Source organism: Geotrypetes seraphini, chromosome 7, assembly GCF_902459505.1.
Source record: "Geotrypetes seraphini chromosome 7, aGeoSer1.1, whole genome shotgun sequence".
Lineage (NCBI taxonomy): Eukaryota > Metazoa > Chordata > Amphibia > Gymnophiona > Dermophiidae > Geotrypetes > Geotrypetes seraphini.
The window spans coordinates 86,603,525-86,616,467 of NC_047090.1; the positions used below are offsets into that span (position 1 = coordinate 86,603,525).

Genomic DNA, 12,943 nt, shown 5'->3' on the forward strand with positions numbered 1-12,943 from the left:
GTGATGTCCTGGCAGAGCCATTGTCTGTGCTCTTCAATCTTTCCTTGAAGGCGGGAAAGGTCCCCTTGGACTGGAAAACAGCCAATGTAATCCCACTCCACAAAAAGGGCTGCAGGACAGAGGCTGAGAATTACAGACCGGTGAGTCTCACTTCCATAGTGAGTAAACTCATGGAAACACTAATTAAGCATAAATTAGATACAATCCTAGACGAGAAGAATCTACGGGATCCCCGCCAACATGGATTTACCAGAGGCAGGTCCTGCCAATCCAATCTGATTAGTTTCTTTGACTGGATAACAAGGAAACTGGATGTGAGTGAGTCCCTAGACGTCGTTTAATTGGACTTTAGTAAAGCTTTTGATAGCGTTCCGCACCGCAGACTATTGAACAAGATGAAATCAATGGGACTGGGAGAGACGTTAACTACATGGGTCGGTGATTGGCTAAACAGTAGACTTCAGAGAGTGGTGGTAAATGGTGCCCCTTCAAAAACGTCGGAGGTGATCAGTGGAGTGCCTCAGGGCTCGGTCTTGGGCCCGATCCTCTTCAACATATTTGTGGGAGATCTGACTCAGGGGCTTCAGGGTAAAATCACATTATTCGCCGATGACGCCAAACTATGCAACATAGTAAGTGAGAACACTTTACCAGACAGTATGACGCAGGACCTACTTCTATTGGAACATTGGTCCTCGACTTGGCAGCTAAACTTCAATGCTAAAAAATGTAAGGTCATGCACCTCGGCAGCAGGAATCCATGCAAAACTTACACACTAAATGGTGAAACCTTAGTTAGGACCAAGGCGGAACGTGATTTGGGGGTGATCATTAGCGAAGACATGAAGACTGCCAATCAAGTGGAGAAGGCTTCATCAAAGGCAAGACAAATGATGGGTTGCATCCGAAGAAGTTTTATCAGCCGGAAGCCCGAAGTTATAATGCCATTGTACAGATCCATGGTGAGGCCTCATCTGGAGTATTGTGTACAATTCTGGAGGCCACATTACCAAAAGGATGTGCTGAGAGTTGAGTCGGTTCAAAGAATGGCCACCAAAATGGTCTCGGGACTCAAAGACCTCCCGTATGAAGAAAGACTGAATAAATTGCAGCTATATTCACTTGAAGAACGTAGAGAGAGAGGAGACATGATAGAGACGTTTAAATATATCACCGGCCGTATTGAGGTGGAGGATGATATCTTCTTTTTTAAAGGCCCCTCTGCCACAAGAGGCCATCCGCTGAAAATCAGGGGTGGGAAATTTCATGGCGACACCAGGAAGTTCTTCTTCACCGAAAGGGTGGTCGATCGTTGGAATGAACTTCCACCTCAGGTGATTCAGGCCAGCAGCGTGAAGGATTTTAAAAGGAAATGGGATACACATGTGGGATCTCTAGGGGGGTAAATTCAAGGGGGTAGGGTTGTTGGAGTGGGCAGACTTGATGGGCTGTGGCCCTTTTCTGCCGTCATCTATGTTTCTATGTTTCTCCCCATTTCATCCCTTTTCTACCTTCCATCTGCCCCTATAATTCACAATACACAGTAAAACCTTGGATTGCAAGTAACTTGGTATGCAAATGTTTTGCAAGACAAAGCAAAACATTTTATTAAATTTTAACTTGATATACAAACAATGTCTTACAGTACAAGTACATTCAGTATACACATATCACAGAACATCACAGAACTGAGCTGATGGTTATTCTCTCTCTCTGACACTGCAGGAGTGTAGTGACTGTTCTAAACAAGCAAAGTCTTGCAATACAAGTACATACAGTATACATGTGTCACATCATCACAACTGAGCCGATGGTTCTTCTCTCTCTGATGCTGCGGGAGTGTAGTGACTGTTCTAAGCGAGTGAGGTCTTGCAATACAAGTACATACAGTAATTAAAGTTTTTGGGTTGTGGAACAAATCGTCTTGAGTTTCCATTATTTCTTATGGGGAAATTTGCTTTGATATACGAGTGTTTTGGATTACAAGCATGTTTTCGGTTCAGATTATCCTTGTAAACCAAGGTTTTACTGTACTTTGATATAACTCAGCTTTATGTGCATTTAACCTTATGTATTAGGACTATGTCCTGCAGCTGCACAATAGTACAGATCTGTACTACACCAAGGAGTTATGCCTGGTCTGTGTCCTGCTCTTGATCCAGAGGTGAAAGAGTAGATTACTAGCAAGTAGAGGCACCTCCTAAGCCAAAGAGTTAGTTATCTGGCCGCTTATATCCTGTAATTTCCCCACTATCTCCTCCCTTGGATCTTCCACTTGGGATTCCGTTGTAAGGGACACTGAGCCCTTCATCCTCTTTATTGCTGAGAACACTGGTCGTACAATTGTCTTCTTTCTCTGAAGTGTCGACTTGGCTTGATTAATAAGCTGCACAGGCCTGTTCACCGCCTTTCTCACCATGGGCGACTTTTTAGTGGCATTTGAACCTTTCTACTGCCCTTTTACAGGGATGAAGTTCTGTTGCCTTTCCAAGGACCTATTCAGTGGTTGAATAGGTTGTTTAGTTGTATAATCCAAAGATTTGAGAAAGCCCTTGATTTCTGTATGAGACTCAAAAAATCTTCACTTTCCATTTTGAAAGATTACCAGTTTTGCCAGGTACTACAATCCAACTTGGATTCCTCAAACTCCCAGTGCTTGTTTATAATTCCAAAGCGCTCTCCGTTTCTTTATTGCTTCTGCACTGAGATCCTAAAAAATCTGAATATCCCAATTTTCATAGTGACATATTTTCTTTTGTCTGGCCTCTCTGAGAATATAATTAATTTATTGAAAACACAGTAGTTTAACAATGATGGCACAAGATGGCATATTAATATCCAGTTTAGGCCTCAGTTCTCTATGCACTTTATTTCATATTGGGCTGCGCTGAAGATTCCGGAAAGCAATGTGCTAACAAATTCTATATAAACTGTATAGGTTTGTCCTTTTCTGCTCCCTCCGGAATCCCATAAATTCTCAGATTTGAACACCTTCCTCTGTTCTCGAAATCCTCCAAGCTAGAGGCCATATATTCCATTCTTTTAGTAGTTATTTTTAGTTCTTCTAAGACCCTCTCCTGTTCAACTTCTATTGTATGCAAACAACCTTCTGCCTGATCCAACCTTTCAGTCAGGGCTACCAGTTTCTCATCAAGTTTTTCTACAACCAGTTCTCTCGTATGAGGAAAGGCTAAAAAGGTTAAGGCTCTTCAGCTTGGAAAAGAGACAGCTGAGGGAAGATATGATTGAAGTCTACAGAATCCTAAGTGGAGTAGAACAGGTACAAATGGATTGATTTTTCACTCCATCAAAAATTACAAAGACATGGGGGACACTCGATGAAGTTACAGGGAAATACTTTTAAAACCAATAGGAGGAAATATTTTTTACTCAGGGAATACTTAAGCATTGAGATGGGTTTGGACAATTTCCTGGATGAAAAGTCCATAGTCTTATTGAGAAAAACATGGGACAAACCACTGCCTACCCTGGATCGGTAGAATGGAATGTTGCTACTCTTTGGGTCTTTGCCAGGTGCTAGTGATTTAGATTGGCCACCATGAGAATGGGCTACTAGGCTTGATGGGCTATTGGTCTGATCCAGTAATCTTATGTTCTTATGCTATTTCAAGTTTTACAGATCTTAATTCAGTCACAACTATCTTGTTCCAAACCGCCATCCGCCAAAATGCCATTTTGTGGCATATCTCCTACCTGCTGTGCACATCTGGGTAGGCCAACGCTGCTCCCAGGTCCTGGTTTTGTGGCCTTGTTTGCATACATTTCTTTGATGGTAGGAGTGCCATTTTCTTTAGGAATGCAAGGCATTTGTCTCACAGGTACTTCTATGCCTCCTCAGGTAGGTTTCAGCTGCCTCTCTGGCTTAACAATAGTACTTAAACTATACCCGGGAGAGATGGAGAGAGACAGCATTTTACATGCATCTGCTCAGTATTGAGGTTTACCAGAAGTTCCTGCACTTACTAAAGAGATTAAAACCATTATTAATTATGAAGGACTTTCAAGGTGTTTTCCAAAGCTTGGAACTATGTAAAATCAATTACTGTAATGTATTATATTTGGGATTACCAAAATGTAAAATACAGGCATTGCAAATAATCCAAAATGTGGCTAAAGTAGTAACGGGAGTAAATCAATATGTTTCGATGACATCAGTATTGAAACAACTGCACTGGTTGCCAGTTGTTTGGAGGATTCCGTTTAAGGTGTTGACAATTGTGCATTGTGTTCTTTATGATCTAGCACCTTGGTATTTGAAACAAGTCTTGGCTGTGAACATTCCTAGAAGAAATTTAAGATCTGAATCTTCAATGCAGTTAGTGGTTGAAGATGCTACCATATATAATCAAATATAAGCTGACATTTTTGAGGGGCTCAACTTATATTTGGGTCAGCGCCCACCCACCCCCTTCCGGACTTGTTGCAGGCCTCCGCCAGTACTGCTATGAGACCTAGTGGCCCAGTGGTGGGCCGGGACAGGAGGAATCCCACCTGCCTCCTGTCCCGCCCAAGTGTTATAACTTTTACCTCCCTCCCACCTTTCCTGCATATCATTGAAATCCCAGGTGGTTCAGCAGTGAACCAGGACAGGAAGGATCCCACCTGACTGCTGTCTCGGCTAACTGTTAGACCTTTTACCTCCCACGCCTCTCCTGCGTACTTTTAAAATCCCCAGTGGTCCAGTAGTGAACTACAGCAGGAGCGGTCTTCCTGCGTTCCTGCCCCGTGATTGGCAGCCAATCACTAGTGGCTCTGTACAGGCAGGAGCTCAGGAAGACCGTTCCAATTCACCGCTGTACCACCAGGGATTTTAAAGGTATGCGGAGGAGGTGGAAGGGAGGTAAAAGTTTTAACAATCAGCCGGGACATGAAGCGGGAGGGATCCCTCCTGTCCCGGCCCACCACTGGACCACCAGATCTTACAGCAGGCCCAGTAGAGACCTGCAAGGCATTGGGAGGGAAGGAGGGAGGGGGACAGTGTACAGAGTCAGGGAGGGAGGGCCCTATGTGCAGAGCCTGGCAGGGCAGGAATTGAGGGGAAGACAGGGTACAGAGCCTGGAAGGGAGGGAGGGGGACAGGTTGCAGAGCCAGGGAGGGAGAGAGACTGGGTACAGAGCTGGGCAGGGAGGGAGGGGGACTGGAGCAGAGTGTGGCAGGGTAGGGAGTGTGTGGTGCAGTGGCTAGAGCTACATCCCCAGCACCCTGGGATTGTGTGTTCAAATCCCATACTGCTCTTTGTGACCCTGGGCAAGTCACTTAATTCCCCAGTGCCCCAGATATATTAGATAGTGTGAGCCCGCTGGGACAGATAGGGAAAAATGTTTGAGTACCTGAACAATTTGTAATCCGCATAGAATTGTAGGATATGCGGACTATAAATAAAAGAAAGAAAGAAACACCCTCCTCGGGTTTATATTTGAGTCAACCTTTTGTCCTCCTTTTTTTGGGGAGAAAAGGTAACCATGGTTTATTTTCAGGTCGGCTTATATTCGAGTATATACTGTACATATGTGACAAACAGCACAATCTGCTTTTTCAACTGCAACAGTAAAAATGTGGAATAAGTTGCCAGGTATTATGCAGTTATATAAGAACTATGACTGGTTTCGTAAGGCACTTAAAACATATTTATTTGTTCAGGCATTTGTGTTAATTTATTGTTCACACAGAGAAGGAAGAAATATGTAGTGGAATAGTATTTTTTTCCTCTTGTAGAATGTGATGTTTGTGATTGGCATTGAGTTTATGTATGTTTTTTATGTAACTCGCTTAGGTTTTAAACGGATGAAAAATTTTTTAAATCAATATTGCATGAGAAGGAAAGATTAGGTACTTACCTTGATAATCTTTTTTTCTAGTAAATAGGCACATCGTTTTTGAAACCACCCTGTCAGATGATCCTTAGGTGCTTACTGTCTCAGACATGTCAGTATTACCAGATATCTTGTTTCTTTCCTTTGTCTAGCAAAGTCAAGGATAGGGGAGATCACTCCTATTTTGAAGAAACCAGGCAGTATCTTTCAGAACTCCAAGACTGTTAGCACACTCGGGTAGGTGGCTTGTTCGTTCCACCTTATTATATGTTTAAATGTTTCATGATTTATTTTGTGTTAAATGTGTTTTGAGCAGAACACACTTGTTTATTGGGAAGAGTCTCTGTACACCTACCTCCCTATTATGTTTTTTCTCTAGGGCTGACCATCTGCTTTGATGCAAACTAAGGAATTAGAGGAAAGTCCAGAATGATGGGAGATGGAGCAGAAAAATGTAGATGAGGCTCTCTACACCAGATCTTACGATCAGAGATACATAACCCACAGGTTCAAGAATGATGTGCCTTTTTACTAGAAGGAAGATTATCAAGGTTAAATACCTAATCTTTCCTTCTTCCTATTGTAAAATCATATTACAAAATTAACCATATAACCCCATCTGCTCTCTTGTCATTTCACTTCTTATCTCTTCTGTGATAAGCTGGTATAAGTGATGGCTGTGCTTCATTGATCTCACTTAATGGCATTTTTTAACTCCTTTTTTTTCATTGTCAGCTTTGTGAGAATTGCATTTCAGCTTTTCTGCCAGGTCCAGGCAGAGGCTCAGCAGTCACAGAACGAGGTTAAATCTTTTAGCCAGATTAACCCATCTGTGTATTTGAATCCTCTTTTCTGTGAGCTGATTTCATGAGACACCAAATAACTCTGGATGTGTTAATACTGAGGCACCTATCAATAAGAGAATCTAAATAATAGCATAATATTTTATTAAATATAGAAACACCTAGTATAAAATACTTGAAAGTGAGTGAGTTGAAAGTTGCACAGTGGTTGCCTTCAAGCTAATAATAGGATTTTTTTTTTAAATTGTATAAAACAAAATCAGTTAACTAGTGTTTTAGCCCGTTACATTCGTTACAGTAATGGGTGCTAGAATAGCCCCACCTATACCTTGACCCTGACTCTGACCCCACCCATGCCCCGCCTCTGTCATGCCCGGACCCTGCCTCCCACTGATCCCAGTCCCACCACCTCACCTTTCACCATTTCCTTTATACCCTTTTAGCCCTCATAGATCCTCCATTGCATTTATCACCTGACAGGGTCTTTACTTACCTGAGGCGGCAGCAGCAGTCTTGACGTACCAACCTTTCCTCCCTCAGTGCCCCAAAGCAGCAGTGGTCCTACCATTTCCATCTCTCCCTTTCCCCCTTTCACACCCTCTACCATCTCTCTCTGGCCCTGTTTCACCCCTTTTGCCATCTTTCCCTTTCCTGTCCCCTCTGTCATTCCCCAAGACCATCTTTCTCTCCTGCCCCCTTCACACTCCCTGAAGTCTATCTCTCCCTATCCCCTACCATCTCTCCTGGTCCCCCTAGTAACCCCTCTGTCCTTCTCATCCATCTGTCTCTGTCTCTCTCTCCTTTCCTCACTTGAGTCCAACATCTCTCCCACTCCCTCCCCCGAATCCATCACCTCCTGCCTCTGCGGAGCTCTTGCAGCTCCTTCTCGTCCTCCTCCAGCCAGGCTTCAGCCATCTACACTGGCTCTGGGCTCAGCCACCGTGGCCTGCAGCCGCTGACAGCCACCGCGGCCGACATCTGCCTTGGGGGAGAGAGAGATTCTTGTGTGCGCCGGGAAGGGGGGGAGGGGCACGACGGCGGCGAAGTTACAGTGAGGGAGGGAGTAGAAGCGCGCATGCGCACTCTTGCCTGCAGGGACCTAAAGAGCATGGAAAACGGGAGCACGCAGGTCAGAGTGCGCATGCGCGGCTTAGGCTTTTATTATATTAGATTGTAAATGCTAATCATATTTTCTTTACTGCATATCTTTTCTATCATTCTAATTATGTTGTGCTGAGACAAATCATCTCAAAGCAGGAAATTCTTACTGCTAGAAGACTCCATTATCAGAGGCATTTACTTAGGAACACAGTTAAAATTCCCAACCAAGTGAAATATCTTCCAGGATCCTCTGCTATGAGAGATGCCAACAAAATACTGAGTATGGTCAGAGAAGAGAGTAAGGATTCTAATACTGAAATTGTAATCCACCTGGTGACAAATGACCTGGCCAACAATAGAATATTTGGAGCACTGAGAACATTCCAGAAGCTTGGGGAAGAACCCAAGTCTTTGGATCTGACTGAAACTTTTTCTGAAGTAATTCCTTCATATTGAAAGAGAGGAAAGACTATTTAAAACAGTGGCAAGAAGTCTAGTTAAAGGTTTTAGATATATAGGAGGATGGGGCAATATATGGAAAAATAAAAGGCCATAGTATTATGATGGGCTACATCTTTCTGTGACATGAAAAAGGATCCTTGGGGAGAAATTCAGACAGTATGATAGTTCAGACTGCTATGTTCTGGCCTGTATAGAATTTTACATGACTTACATTATCCAATATTTCCTTTCCATCTCAGAAAAGGTCACAGGAATTCACTAACCAAAATGAATATTGTTCCCTGCTCAATTAAGATGAGGAATATAAAGCTTAACAAACGGATGGACAGAGGAGACCCCATAGACATCATATACCTTGATTTCCAAAAAGCCTTTGACAAGGTGCATCACGAGCGTGTACTCCGGAAAATGAAGAACCATGGGGTGGACGGAGACGTACATAGATGGATCAGAAACTGGTTGGCGGGTAGGAAACAGAGGGTAGAGGTGAAGGGCCAGTACTCGGACTGGATGAGGGTCACGAGTGGTGTTCCGCAGGGCTTAGTGCTCGGGCCGCTGCTATTTAATATATTCATAAATGATCTAGAAACAGGGATGAAGTGTGAGATAATAAAATTTGCAGACGATACAAAACTATTTAGTGGAGCTGGGACTAAAGAGGAATGCAAAGAATTGCAAAGGGACTTGAACAAACTAGGGGAATGGGCGACGAGATGGCAGATGAAGTTCAATATTGAGAAATGTAAAGTATTGCATGTGGGAAGCAGAAACCCGAGGTACAACTATACGATGGGATGGATGTTATTGAATGAGAGTACCCAAGAAAGGGACTTGGGGGTAATGGTGGACATGACAATGAAGCCGACGGCACAGTGCGCAGCGGCCGCTAAGAAAGCAAATAGAATGCTAGGTATAATCAAGAAGGGTATTACAACCAGGACGAAAGAAGTTATCCTGCCGTTGTATCGGGCGATGGTGCGCCCGCATCTGGAATACTGCATCCAATATTGGTCGCCGTACCTTAAGAAGGATATGGCGTTACTCGAGAGGGTTCAGAGGAGAGCGACACGTCTGATAAAAGGGATGGAAAACCTCTCATACGCTGAGAGATTGGAGAAACTGGGTCTCTTTTTCCTGGAGAAGAGGAGACTTAGAGGGGATATGATAGAGACTTATAAGATCATGAAGGGCATAGAGAGAGTAGAGAGGGACAGATTCTTCAAACTTTCGAAAAATAAAAGAACAAGAGGGCACTCGAAAAAGTTGAAAGGGGACAGATTCAAAACGAATGCTAGGAAGTTCTTCTTTACCCAAAGAGTGGTGGACACCTGGAATGTGCTTCCAAGAGGGCGTAATAGGGTAGAGTTTAAGAAAGGATTGGACAATTTCCTGCTGGAAAAGAGGATAGAAGAGTATAAATAGAGGTTTACTGTACAGGTTCTGGACCTGTTGGGCCGCCGCGTGAGCGGTCTGCTGGGCATGATGGACCTCAGGTCTGACCCAGCAGAGCATTGCTTATGTTCATTTGGCCTCTGCTGTTTTTAAGACTGTTTCAAAAGCATCTGCACTGGACAATGATGAATGCAGACATTTGAGTCTGATGGTATCTAACATAGTAGATGATGGCAGATAAAGACCCGAATGGTCCATCCAGTCTACCCAACCTGATTCAATTTAAATTTTTTAAATTTTTTCTTCTTAGCTATTTCTGGGCAAGAATCCAAAGCTTTACCCGGTACTGTGAGGATATACAAGGTCTGACAAGTTTGCAAACTCACCCTGGAAAAAGAGCTATATACCTCATTGCTTAATATCACCACAGACACATTCGAAGTTATGCACTGTCAGCGTCTAGTCCACTATTCAATGTAATTTTGAAACTCTTTCTCTGGAATGCCCATAAGAGCCGTTGCCATATAACCCTTGAAGTCTTGAATGTCATCAAAATGTCTTCCTTTCAATAGTTCCTTTATCTGTGGATAAAGAAAAAAGTCATTGGGGGCCAGATCAGGTGACTAGGGAGGGTTTTCAAATACAGTTACTTGTTTTCTGGCTAAAAACTCCCTCACAGACAGTGCCGTGTGAGTTGGTGCATTGTCATGATTCAATAGCCATGAGTTGTTGACAAAAAGTTCAGGTCGTTTTCGTCTTTTACATGCAGCCTCTTTAGCACTTCCAGATAGTAAACTTGATTAACTGTTTGTCCAGTTGGTACAAATTCAAAATAAACAATCCCTCTGATATCAAAAAAGGTTAACAATTTTGACTCTAGATTTGGACTGGTGGAACTTTTTTGGTCGTGAAGAATTGGCTGACTTTCATTGTGCACTTTGACGCTTTGTTTCAGGGTCATATTGGTACACCCATGTTTCATCACCAGTGATAACACAGCCCAAAACATTGTCTTGCCTTTCCAAAAGGTCTTGGCAAACTTCGATTCTCCTTTGCTTTTGTTCGTCAGTGAGCATCTTTGGGACCATTTTTGCACACACCTTTCTCATGCCAAGATTTTCAGTTAAGATTTTCCTAACTGTTTCTCTATCGATGTTTACTTGCTCTGCTCTGCTTCTCACAGTCAGCCATTGATTTTGACCCACAATTCGATGAATTTTTGCAATGTTTTCTTCAGTTCTTCTCGTTACTGGCCTCCCTGACCTTTCTTCATTAGTGATGCTTTCTCTCCCCTCAGATAAATGTTTAATCCATTTGTACACTGCCATTTTCTTCATAGCATTTTACCCATAAACGTGAACTAGCATATCCATGATTTCACTTCCACTTCCAGGAATAGGATTTTAACTGAATCCAGAGACTATAGCCACTACTCCAGTCTTGTTCCAGTAGGCCAAGAAAGAGGAAAGCTGAAATTTTGTGCAAACCATTGCCTCCTAATATCCTTAGTATCAGTAGGAGTTTGTCTCTTGAAAAATGCCCAAATATGTAGTGGGAGCCAGCGGTATAACATCAAGCCTGACTAGTATGAATAAAGCCCCCACACTGTTGCTATATGGTTGGAGCAGTTGGAAGTGAACTACCTGTTCAGTTTGAGGAGGATTTTGTCTTAGGGAATTTATGGGAACATCTTGTCCCTTGAAGTGATAGGAGCTGATGACATTATTGAATGCTAACATGATTAAAGACCTTACAGTAGGGTTGTCCAAAAACCTAAAGTTGGAATAACAGTGCAAAATGAAATTTTTCCCATGAATTTGATTGTGCTTGATCAGAAAATATTTTTTTATTTTTTAATCCCATCTTGGGGTCGCTCAAAGCCACTGATTACATAAAACTCAATTTTTCTTAAAATGTGCTATTATTTTTGCACAGTTTTTCCAACTTTGGATTTTTCTGGACAAACCTACCCCTACAGTGCTGTGACTCAGACTGCAAGTGTGCAGCTGCAAGGGATGTGCCCAAAAGGGCAAACCAGGCCCCTTTGGAGCATCTTCAAAGCAAGAACAGAGCCTGGAAAGTCTGCTTAAAGGACATATATTTGAACTACTGTATATAAAAAAAGAAGTTCAAACAGATACTCTGTTTTTAAGTATGAAGTAAAACCAGTTTTCTACTCCTACCCAAGAACCTATGGATCAGCATGTTGGTTCTGCCACAGGGATTAACTCTCTTTCCTCTCATAATGGAGCTAGAGACTATTAGTATATCAGGATTGCCTTCACCCTCATTAATAACTAAGCTGGCTTTTCCTTAAGATACTGCTTTGTCTATCCATGCTAAATGGAAATAATAGAGAATTCTTGTAGGTTCTGCAACTTAAGGTTTCTCAGTTTTCCCAAGACACGTTATTTATCTGCAGAGATTATCCTATGCCATTATTTTAAGGAGGTGTTTGTTTAGCAAAATCTCAGGAAATAATGTTGAATTATGTTCTTAATGGAGATATTGGGGAAAAAACTGGAGGGTGAGCCAGAGGGGTTGGATCTAACCTAACTGAGTTCCTGGAGAATTTCCAGGTCAATATCTCAATGTGGGCATCTCTGTTGGTTACCTTCCAGAGTGAATTTCATAAAGCAGCAGTTATGAAGGCATATTTCAAATGGAACACACTGTATTATGAGCAGAGGATTCAAGCATTCCTGATGTATCCTGCACTGTACAGCCAGAAAAGCTTTTTTGGTTTTTAAGGCTAGTGTTGGATATGGTGGGGATTTTTTTCTTGAAATTTCCATTTAAGGGTCTTATAATATAACTGGATAGGAGTTGTGCTTTCTGACTCAGAAATGTATTCTGAACCTGTTAAGGAAGGTAATAGAAGGGATAATAGGTCCTCTATATTAGATTAGGTATGTTCTATAATGGATTAAGATCCTGTTTGCTATGTTTAGTTTTCCATCTATTTCCCTAGATGTGGGCTTAAGCATATGGTTTTAATTTGTTGTAATTAGGGTTTCTCTCTTTGAGAGAGCCTGGCAAAAAGTCCAGTGTTATAGACTGCCTAGTCCTGGGCTGAAATGCTCTTTCCCAGCCTGGTTCCCTGCTTTGTCATCTCTTTCTCCTTTCTCTTTCTCCTTTCTCTTTCTCCCCCAGTCCGGTATCTCTCCCTGTGCGCACCCTCACCCTACCCTTTCTTGTGGTTTTTCAGACTAATGTCAGCTCACTGGTATCGGCAATGATAAATGGTTGCTTCGGTCAACCCGAGATGTCTTCCCTATGCTGCATCCTGCCTCCAGTGATTCAATTTCCTGTGAGTGAGATGCGCTGAGGGAAGGTTCCCATGCTTAATA

General features: G+C 42.6%; 1 protein-coding gene and 1 long non-coding RNA gene across 10 annotated transcripts in view; both read left to right on the forward strand.

Moving 5' to 3' along the window:
• RALGAPA1 (Ral GTPase activating protein catalytic subunit alpha 1) overlaps positions 1-12,943 on the forward strand; it is a 678,446-nt gene that overhangs the window by 516,364 nt on the left and 149,139 nt on the right. The gene's annotated exons all lie outside the window — the stretch shown is intronic.
• LOC117363933 overlaps positions 1-12,943 on the forward strand; it is a 32,219-nt gene that overhangs the window by 6,348 nt on the left and 12,928 nt on the right. Inside the window, exon 2 of the long non-coding RNA XR_004540152.1 lies at positions 5,988-6,072. This is a non-coding gene — a long non-coding RNA (uncharacterized LOC117363933). The remainder of the gene's footprint in view (positions 1-5,987; positions 6,073-12,943) is intronic.